The sequence below is a fragment of the Ursus maritimus genome, unplaced genomic scaffold (genome assembly GCF_017311325.1).
Source record: "Ursus maritimus isolate PB19 unplaced genomic scaffold, ASM1731132v1 scaffold_35, whole genome shotgun sequence".
NCBI classification, from domain to species: domain Eukaryota; kingdom Metazoa; phylum Chordata; class Mammalia; order Carnivora; family Ursidae; genus Ursus; species Ursus maritimus.
The window spans coordinates 3,052,986-3,064,363 of NW_024426119.1; the positions used below are offsets into that span (position 1 = coordinate 3,052,986).

The window sequence follows — 11,378 nt, forward strand, 5'->3', positions numbered from 1 at the left end:
GCAAGGATTTCCCTACACCCTTCCTTCCCCTCCCGTCTCAGCAACCTCTCCCTTCCCAAACCTCATCTCCAGGAAACTGGGACAGCTGGTGATCCATCTCATTTTCCTCACAGTTTCGTGCTGACTCTGTCACCAAGCTGTGCATTTGCTAGAACAGTTGATTTTCTTTATAAGACTGATGAGGAAGAGAAAGCAAGTCTTATGCATTGTTTCTCTTAAGGTTCATCATGGGGTGTGTGTGTGTGTGTGTGTGTCTCCCCCTAAGTGAGGGGAAGCTATTAGGAGAGAGCCAGATCTCTTTAATGAGCCTAGAGGTAATGCAAAATTCATGTGTTTTCACCTGCAGCTGGGTAAAGCCTGGTGCACGAACAGAAAGGGGGAAGGCAGAAAGGGTTGGTTATTTATGATTTTGCTAAAGCAGGTACCCTGGCTGCTACTGGGCATCCTGACCCACTTCTTCGTTTTTTAGGAAGAAGTGGATACTTTCAATGGGAGAAACTCGAGCATCAGATTTGCTCCTTGGAGCATTAATAAAAGGGCTCAGTTAGCTTCATCTCATTATTTTACTATGAGTATTGACTTTGGCCTAGAGTCATGTATAGATAAAATGGTGCAAGGGCTTGTCCTAAGTGATTACTCAGAATTACAAATCATTTCACGTGTAACTGAATACTGCAGTCTAGCTGGCACCCTGCCCCTTGCTTCTCCCCCTCCCCTTTCTCTGATAGGAGCGCAAATCCAGCTTTGTCTGAAGAGGCAATTAATCTTATTCACTGAAAGCTGAATTTTAATTCACCAGCATGTGGAGGACATATCTGCCTATCACACAGAATTAGTTTAACAGAGAATTTAGAGGAAAAAAAAATATTGGAGGTCTTGGCATTCTTGAGCAGGCAAAATATCTTGTAGGTACATTCCTTCATTAGCCATCTACATGCTATGGATAAGGTGCTTTTTGTACTAATAACTCTATTAGAGTAAACTGGGTTGATTGTGTATTTGAAAATGGCCGGTTACGTTTTATTTCATGTAAAACCAAACAAAACCAAAAAAACCCCGCAAGATAGGTGTGTTTTGGGAGGAAAATGAACCTAGGTAAGAAAGATAAATTCTAGTTTTCTAGAGATTCTCAAAGGCGATTATTTTTAAGGGCACGGTTTAGAGATGATCTGAAAAATAAAGGGACACATGAAGATCTGAGAAAGCCTGTATTCATCGGCATCAAGCCCTATGCAGTAGTAAGTGGGGTGGTACAAAGTGGCGGGATCGCCCGCGCTGCAAGGGAGGTGCTCGTGTGAAATCTGTTTGGCAAATACGAGGTGTTTCTAGGGCTTCTGCACTATACTTTAGCAATTTTCCACTGAGCAAGACCTCTGTGTTTGGTCTGAGGTTTGTTTCCCATGTAGACGAGGTGCGTGTGTGTTTAAACTTCCTGAAAGAGTTTCTTAATTCAAGTTTCTTAATTTGGACCAGAATAGGACTTAACACATGCCCCCGCTTAGTTAGATATCAAATCGCCATAAGGTCAGAGAACACATGGGCTCTGGTTTGTACTTCTATGTAACATGGCACTGCTCAAGGCTACCTCGTGGTACAGGCAGATATCAAAACATGTAACTGTCTCCTCCCCAGTGGAAGAGGGGATTTAATAAAGTACAACTGATCTTGTAGAACAAATAATAATTAGTATAGCATAAATCTTAAGAGTTTACTCTAAGGGAATTAAAAAGGTGCTACTGGCTCTTTTTGTGGCTTTCTCTCCACTCATGATGGTCTCCTACCCTTGGAGTTAACCTTCATGATTCCTTCCATTGCCTCTTCCAGAAATGCATGATTGAATACTTACTAACGAGTTAAGGACTCAGGAAACAATGGAACTTTTTTCAAAGCTTGTCCTAATGCTCCAAAAGGTGTGTGTGTGTTTGTTTATTCTGTCGGTGGGTCTGCAGTGAGAGTGGACCGAGGGCAGGGAATCAATCATATTCAGTGCGCCTAATGGTCACCAAATGTCATGGTGTAACTATTAAAGCCCAGGGCTGGGAAGTCACACAGCTTTATTGCCTTGTCAAACCATGTGCGGTGCTGAAACTGGCAATTATTTTTAAAGGAAACAATTTTAAAATTCAAGGTTTTTACATTATTACTAGAAAATACTGCTTTACGTAGTGTCGGTGCCATAAAGATGGATTTTTGGAATCCCTTGTGTAAACTTTGCATTATCTATATAACATTTAGAATTTAAATTACGCAGATTTGGAATTTGGATATGTGAACGCCCAGAAGCACATGTTTGCAAATAAACACTCGCAAATGTTCCAAGACTTAAATGATGCATTGAACGCGTAGCGGTGTTAGTGTTCATCCAGTATTTATTTACTTAATTTTTTGTAAGGTCTGCTACTATACGAGGTGCTTAAGCTTATTTTGAGAGGAGAGGTGGTCTTTTGCATTTTTTTCTGATAACTTTATGGTGAGATTTTCAGTGCTGCCACTATTTGACCCGAAAAAAAAAGGGGGGGGGACAAAATGAAGAGGCATCCCTTTCAGTATTTCTTGTTGCTCCTCGAGGAATACGAAAATATTCTCTTTCCATTCCTCGCAGACATGACATTAAGCCTACACACTTTAAGGGAGCTTCTGGGCGATCTTCAACTTGCCCCCTCATTTCTGCTTGGTGGGGCTCATCAGTAGTGTCCTGTCCAGCACGAAGGTGAAAAAGCCCTCCATCAGCACCTCCTTTTGAGTGGAGGGCTTATTTCTCCTGTCTTTTTCTAAAGATGTGAGTTCGCAGAATTCTTGATGAAATCCCAAATAAGTAGGTATATTTCCATGCAGAATTTTTCCTTCCAGGCCTCTAATTCTCTATCTGGATTGTTCTGAACATTCCCAAATTCTGTCCTTTGGCAGTCTGTTTGTGGAGGCAAAATTGAGGTTTTAATGAATATAAAATAAGTTAACTGCCTTCAGGGCTAAGTAAGTTCCATGTACAACCTTATGAAGCAGGTTCTGTTCTAGGTGGGAAACAGCTCCATGTGTCCTCTATTTTGCTCAAAGTCGAGGGGATAAGATTTGAACAAAGACCTTTTGACTGTAGATCTCATTCTTTAAACTACTTTGCTATCTTGCCTTCTTATAAGCTATAGAAAATAAATTCCAGTGTTTTCATAAAGTGACCAAAATAGAAAGCAAGGAGATTACTAAAGTCAGTAAAGGAATGTCTTTCCATATCTTCAAATTGCTAGATCCCATCTCTGTTGTAGCCGTGAGTGGAGATTTTCAGATGATTCCTGGAGTCTCTCAACAAGAAAGCCTAGGAGTGTAAGGGCCTCCGATGAGGACCAGCCTTCTCTAGTACAGGACAATGGATTGCTGGGTTTATGGGTACAGACTGGGAGTGTTTGTTAAATTCATTTGGAGGAATGTTAGGCTGTTTTGGGTTGGTAATTCATCAGAAAACAAATATCCCAAACAGTATGGGGATTTAAAAAAAAAATCACTATGTGTATGGTAAGTCTGAGGCTGGGGAATCTCGGGGTTGGGGAATCCAGCAGCTCCACCACACCACTAGATCCAGACCCTATTCTTACTCTGCCATCCTCAGCATGACAACTCTTACTCCTCTGGTTCTCAAGATGACCACTCCTCTCCAAGCATCACATCTCTATACACCAACACCAGAGGCAGAAAATGCAGCTGCCTGTGTCTTGTGTGTTTTTGTTACAGAAATCTTTCCTGGAAGTGCCTCTAGAATATTTTCCCTCCTGTACCATATATTGCCATTTACAACTTGGTTGCCTATCTACCCTAAGACTCATCACTGATAAAGAGATTGGAATGCTTCTCTCTGATTAACTTAAATACAGTTTTAATGATTTCCTAGAGCTCTTGTGTGAAGGGCCCCAGAACAAATCGAATTTCTGCCATCGGAGTGTCCATAGGGGAAATCAGCTCCACTGGGTGTCCCAGACAACCCCAGTGCTGCAAAGGGGGAAGAAATGAAGCTCACGGGAGTCAGGAGACGCTCCTTCCTCTTCTGGTGTCCCTCCAGCACCCTCTACTAACAAAGATGAACCTCGTGCCAGCTGGCAAGGGAGAAATGTTCCAGTATCATAAGCAGGCAATGAAGGGTGGCTTTGGAGCTGAGAGGCAATGAATTGGTAACTGGCACAGTTGGTTTGGCTGTCCAATGCTAGCTCTTTAATAAGGGCCTTCTGAGACACTGACCATGTGAACGCCCAAGGAGTCTTTATGAAAAGAAAATTTAACACACAAAATATTTAGCTGGAGAACTTCTTTCAGAAGTTCTTTTGTGGGTTCTGAGAGCGATAGCTATTTTTTTTTTAACTCCTAGAAATAGATTAGACATCCCTAGGTCTTTTACATGTAAATATATATAAGAGATGCATAAAATTTCTATGCACATGTATATGTATTATAGGTCTGTAATTTTTTTAAAAGAAGATGAGAAAAAGAGCATGGAGAAATTATTTTCAGTAGGAAAGTGGGTAACTTTATATCAGAGTTCAAATGATATTTCCCAAAGTCTTAATGGTTGAAAAACAAGTTGGAAAGAAGAAAAGACAGAAGGAATATCAATGTGTTCTGGATATTTCATCTGACAGCCTAATAGCCTAAGGTGTGTCCTAACTCCTGTCCCCCTTGTAATGCATCTGTGGAGAGAAGACACGTGGGCACTATGCTAAGGTTACATCAAATATTTACCAAATGCCTCCATGTGCTGTGCACTGTGTCGGGCGCTGGAGTGAGGAATAGCGGGTGTGAGGAAACAATAGGAGAGAGCAGGAAGGTGAATAAAACTCGAGATGAACTTCTGGGCCTTAGTCCTGGACAAAACACACAGGCTCTGTCAAGATCTGTGAACTGTAATGCACTAATACGTAATTTTTTCAGGCGACCCAGCTGGAAATAGTAGGTGGGAGGGGTTCATGGCCTTCATTATTGTTCTACGTTGTCTGTTGCAGTTTCCATAACTGAGTGCTCGTAGGGAGGGGCTTCCCAGTGGAAAAGACCCCTGATCTTTATTTCCTGCCCTTCTTAAAAGATCTTCAAGCCAAGAAAGGACTGTAGAGACAGCTCCCTTTTTTAGATGAGTCTGATTGTCCTCAGGCCTGCAGTTCCTTAAGGCAGATGGAAACCCTGTCTTCTACTACGAGAAGGCAGCTCCTACAAGATCATCTGAGCACAGCCAGAGTTTTAGTTGAAAGAAGGCTTAGCTCTAAGAATATTTGTATGTAAAAAAGCTTCTGCCTTATGGTGAGATCTAATAAAGCTGTTGTTTATCCCTTCCATTCTCTGGACCATTTTTAAATAAAAAGGACTCAAATTGATACATCTAAATGGCTCTCCAATAAAATGTGCCATAGACCCTGAAGAGAACTTCCCAGGAGAAGTTCCAGGGTTTTAACAGTATCTGTATCGTTGGAAGAAGTAAAGCCTCCTAAAGTGACTATTTTGAATATTCGCCTATACAATTACTCAAAAAGTGATTGACTTAATTTATACTTCAGGGGGACATCTCCTATAAAACAGATTCCCTTTCTCTCTATATCAGTACCTGGTTAATGATCCGGCTGACAGTGGTTAGAATAAAACTTGTTGGATGCCTGGCATGTAAGGAAATGAAATATGGGGAAATGGGAACTCTGCTAACATGGGCAGTATCCAGAATGAAAAGGAGAATGTGGAGGGAGAGTGGGAGAAGAATAAGAGGAAGAGTGGAGGAGATGAAGAAGATAAGCAGAAGTAGAGAAAAGAAAAAATTATATTCTGAAGTTCCAATGGGTTATTATGAAAGTTACAAGGATAACGACTGAAAAAGAATTCCAGGTATTTGTATGAAGAGCGAGCCCATGGAGAGAGAACACCTTTGAGAATTGTTGGCAACAGAATTTTAAACGATATTATACTTATTGTGAAATTGCACTCTTCTACTTATTTCATGGAATATATGCCTTTGGGGAGTCTGGTTAACATAGTTTGGTTGATTATTATGTTGTTTTAACATCCTGTGGTGAAAGCAATCTGGCAAACTAGCCGCATTACAGGACAGATCCTAAGGAAATTTACCAAAAGAAAGCAAGCTGCTCTCAACACCGTTTGTACTTGGTGGCCCAGTTGAGAACATGATTGGAAACCCTTCAAGAGCTTATACTGCGATAATCTGTCAAAATACACTGAACATTCAACTTGTAGGATGCTCAGTACTTGTTATTATTCATTTATAAATATCACGTATGGAACTCTGATTGCCATTTCAGATGTGCCAAATGCAGAGGTTAATAAGGTCTGAATCCTTCTTTCAAGGAACTTAGAATTTGGCATGCCAAATAAACTTTAGGCTTCTGTAAGAGGAGATAAAACCCAAAAGCTATGCTTCTATGGTTATTAAAGAGTCACTGGGTCTTGGAAGTTATTTTTCTCTTAACCTAATAATTCAGTGTGGCATGTGAATTACTAATAGGACTTACTAGTTCGATCCTGTAGAATTTCTCAAGTTCTTAGGCATTGGTTTAAAATAGTCTGACCTGAGACTGGGCAGCAGTAAGTGGAGAGTGAATATGGGGCAGGGAGATACAAAAGAAATTCTTTTTAGCAATTCTGTTTGACAGACTTTTTGAGGCTCACACATTATGTATCAGTAGTGGATCAGAGACTAGCCCAAGGAATGATGGAGAGTTGGCGAGAGATACCGTGCAGGACTCTGGGAGGAGGGTGTGTGGCCCAGGTGATCTGAGTTAGATCACAGAGATGAGGATTCTCACTAACAAAGACACCATTGCCTCTCTTCAGCGGGCTCAGGTTCTGAAGGCCTCAGAGCTTGGATTCCTAGAAGCAGGGGGAGAAAAGAAAACAACCTTTTTTTTTTTTTTTTTTTTAAGATTTTATTTATTTACTTGAGAGAGAGCGAGAGAGAGAGAGAGAGAGAGAGAGAGTGTGTGTGTGTGTGTGTGTGCTCGCGCGCAGGGGGAGAGAGGGAGAAGCAAGCTCCCCGCAGAAGGCAAATGCTTAACTGACTGAACCACCCAGGTGCCCCACAAACAACTTTTAAAAAGAATTAAAAGTTACTAAAGATGGCCTAGGAGCACCTGGGTGGCTCAGTTAAACATCGGACTCTTGGTTTCAGCTCAGGTCATGGTCTCAGGGTCGTGAAATTGAGCCCCACGTTGGGCTCTGTGCTGAGCTTGGAGCCTGCTTGGGATTTTCTCCGTCTCCCTCTGCTCCTTCCCCCTGCCCACCCTCTCCCCCACGGACCAGGCTCATGTGTGTGCTCGCGCGCGCGCGCGCTCTCTCTCTCTCTCTCTGTCTCTTTCTCCCAAATAGATAATAAATAAAATCTTTAAAGATGGCCTAAACAGCTCCTTGAGATGGTGAATGTGTATTTCCAAGTTGCTTGCAGATGTGTTTTTTAAACACATTGTAGGGATCTGTTATTTATGCTAGATTTTTCTATTAATGAATCTGTATTTCATGTTTCTGAACACTGGCATTTTTTCATTGTTACTTGGAATTATGAGGACCATTAATTCTGTACCCAAAAAATCAGATGGTGATGATATAAGTTAAATAAACATAGAGGAGGAAATCTAAATAAATGGATTTCAGATAACACATAGGACAACACAAATGTTTCAACAAAAGAATTTTTTTTTAAATTAGAAGGTGCAAAGCACCCCAAATTTCATTTTTTCCCCCCGTCTCTGTTTTTCTCCATTTCCTTAGAACAAGGTTTAATGTGCTTTCACCCCTGAGTACATTTTTTTTTCCTCCTTTTGCAGGGCCAAAGACAAAACACATATTAATACAGTAAATATACTTAGAAACTATAACTAACTTTGGTTATTTTTATAGTTCTATTTCTTCAGAAGATTGTATTTTGTGGCAATTCCTTAAGAAAATTAACTGAAGTCCTTAGGAATATTGACTGAGGCTAAGTCTCTATTAGAAAATCGAAGTTTCTTTTATTCCCATCTGTGGAATTCGGGCATAGCATATCCTTGCTGATGGCACGTAGTAGCTATTCTGTAAGTGTATATTGAATTTTCTAAGTTATAATAAAAAAAAACTCAATCCAAATAGACAGTTTTCTATTTGATAAAAGATAAGAGCTTTTGTGTCGTGGCTGTTGCTCAATTATGTAGATGAGTCCAAATTTGTTTTGTGGCACAGACACTAGATGATTTAAAAAACATGTTTATTTTCTTTTTTATTTGACCTTCTGAGTCAATTAGCCCCACCTAGCTGAGTTATAGTTCAATAAAAGAGAATTCTGAAGATTTTCTTTGTTAGTTTCATGTTTGAAGTAAACACCCTGAACCTTTTGTAAATGTAATGATTTCCTCTTAAAACTCACTAATATCATAACTATACTAATAAAAGCATAATGTATATTATTAGGTCTGAACTCTTGGCCATGAGTATCTGTACATTTTTAGAGATGGTCTGTGCACAAGTGTCATAAATGACCATTTTATAGATAGATAATGTTCTTAATCCATAATTCTTTATTGCTGATGGTTATTGCATTAGATGATGACCCATAGCTATTAAGAGTCAGTTTTTAATATCACAACCATTTAGAAAGGTTAATGGACTCAGTTTTGAGACTTAACCTTTGGATGCTGCAGGTTAAGAGGTTATATTTGTGCACTAAAATGCCAGAAAATATCTACTTATTTTCATTCCTCAATGTACTCTTAGGAGCATGGTTATGTACAGTAACTGTTATTTACCAATCAAGCTGAAAGAAACAGTGTGTGACATATAAGATAACAAGTTTCTAGAGCAGTGAGATTCTTTTAAAATATACATTTCATATTTGGCTTCTATTATTTTTCATTTAGACACAGGAATTGAAATGTGAACAGATGTAACCTAAATCAGTTGAGGAATATTTATTATGGCTGTTCAAAAAAAATAGACGGAGATTATAATTCATAGTTTTCTTGGCTAGTTTGGAAAGTTCACATGCATTGTAATGGGGAACGGGTTGTTTAGGGAAGTCATGAATTCCTTATGGATGATACCTGTCCACAGCCCAGAATTTTTAGAGGAATAAAACAGTGTCTATGTGGATTCAGTTTCATTTCAAAAATCTAATTAGGGTTCCATGGTGACCATTTATCATGTATTTTTGCCACCCATTATCCATTCTTCTTCTTAATGTCACCTTGATTCCCTTTTATTCCATTAATTCATGGTGACTTGACTTTGTCGGAGGAAGAGTTCAGGCACTTCCCTTCTATTATGGAAGCCAGAAGTGGACTGTGTAAACAGTTACAGTAACGGCCCTCAATGAATTACAGCTTCTCGTATTCAGGCAGTTGAGTCTCCACTCCACGTGGACTCTGGGCTTGACTGTGCGATTGGTCTTGGTCAACAGGGCACAAGCAAAGACCGGAAAAGTGTTTGCACATTAGGCTACCCTCTTTTGCTTGCTGCTTTTGGAACCCATCCACAATATGAACACGTGTGGGCTATGATGGATGAAGAGGGACCCTGAAGTTTGCTTCTTGCAAACTTAATCATCAGACATGGGAGGGAGGCCATCCAGGACCAGTCAGTCCTCGGCTGATCTGCCTGTCCCCGTTCCCAGCTACTTGAATTCTCACTGACTCTCTGAACCTCTTGATGGTTTTCCGAGAAATTGCCTTTTGCTAATTCAGCCGAAATTGGTCACTAATACAACCAAGAATCCTAAATAAGATAGATTCTTAAATTGGGACTTTGAAATGCAAAGGGATTACTTGATAATTATAGAAAACCACATGAACCTACTTATACGGATTCACTTAGGAGTTAAATCATGGGTGAAGCATATATNGTTAACAAATATTCCTTACCAGGGAGCAGTTGATAGAACTTGTTGTACGTCTGACAGTGACTTTAACTTTGCCACCTGTGGGTAGGAATCTGAATTTCCATTTCTCGTTTACTGATTGTGTGTGTTGTGTGGACCTCAGTGTGGTAGTTACTCAAAGAACAGCTACACTGTTTCAAGACTTCATGCCCTGAGAAGCATTCTCTCTCCTTCCCCCTCGACTTCATAGATAAAATTGGCATGTAACATTGTATTAGTTTAAGGTGTTCGCTGCATTCTTGTTACTCTCCTACTTTCTTGTCTATTTCCCCCTTTGCAGCACGACTCTACCTTCTGTATCCCACACTATGGTGGGATTCTGCTCCTGCAAAGTGCCTCCCAATGTTGCTTTAACATTGTCTCTGTGTGTTCTTTTGCATCTGCCTTGAGCTGGTCATCTGCGTGGGTTATGCTACTGGAAACTTCATATAAAGGCCCTATACAGTCCGTGAATTATCCTGAAAGATAGGGCACATTAGTGGGTTCTTTCATCCATAGCTGTCCGTATAAGCTGAACTACATAATTATTGATAAATGTTTGTTTTTACCGCTTCGACAAAAGCCATACCTCCTTCTCATTCTATTGCTTTAGTTCTTCAGTTCTAAGCTGGCGTGGATGGGTGACTAAATTGTGGCATGTGTGGATGCATGCATTTGTAGTGAGAAGAAAAGGACTCTTAAAGCGGATAGCCGTGCTCACTGCTTCATAGATAATGCCCAGTGAATATTAATTGACTTGAAATGAAATGAAGTAATTCTCTAAGATTGGAGAATAGCCCTCATTTTAGAACAAAGGAACCTAGAGTTTCTGATATTATGTAACCACTTCCACAGTAAAAGGGAAAGAAAGTTATTCCCTTTTGATGAACAGATAGGCATTCGGTCACAGGAGATGAGGGGCCATAAGAAGACTGAGAAGAGTGATATGAAATCTATCCAAGAGAAAAGGAGGCCTTGGAGGTTAAGTAACATTTCCTTTTTTTCCCCAGCACCGCTCCACCAAAGCTATCACAATCTAGTCAAAGACTGTAAATTTGGTATTTCGCACATTAGAAGGTGCATTCAACTGACAATGCTAAAAAATCCATTTTTACAACTTAACAGTTTCTGTCAACATTTAAAAAATGTTTTCTGTATCCATTTCTTGGGAGACTCATAAAGCTGGCTTTCCTGAGTGTTCTTGGTTTCTGCTGTTTGTTCATTCTTTAACTATTTTTTCCTTCCATTTCAAGGAAAAGCTGTTGGGCATTTTCTCACCTTCTTTGGCTTCAGCTGTGATGCTAGGTGATTCCAATATAATTAGGTGAGATTTTTATAGGCCCTCAAAGGCTAACAAAATAATAAATGTGGCAGTTCAAATAATAGCAATCAGCAGGTCAAGCAAAAAAAAAAAAATCCTTTGGACTGAGATTGACAAACCCTAATGTTATCAGAGTTTGGAAATGCAACATAATTTCTTGTTTCCTTCTTACTGCTTTTGGCTTTTTTTTTTTTTTTTTTT

General features: G+C 39.9%; 1 long non-coding RNA gene across 2 annotated transcripts in view; it reads left to right on the plus strand.

Annotated features, from left to right (window-relative positions):
- LOC121100192 overlaps positions 1-11,378 on the plus strand; it is a 131,603-nt gene that overhangs the window by 444 nt on the left and 119,781 nt on the right. The gene's annotated exons all lie outside the window — the stretch shown is intronic.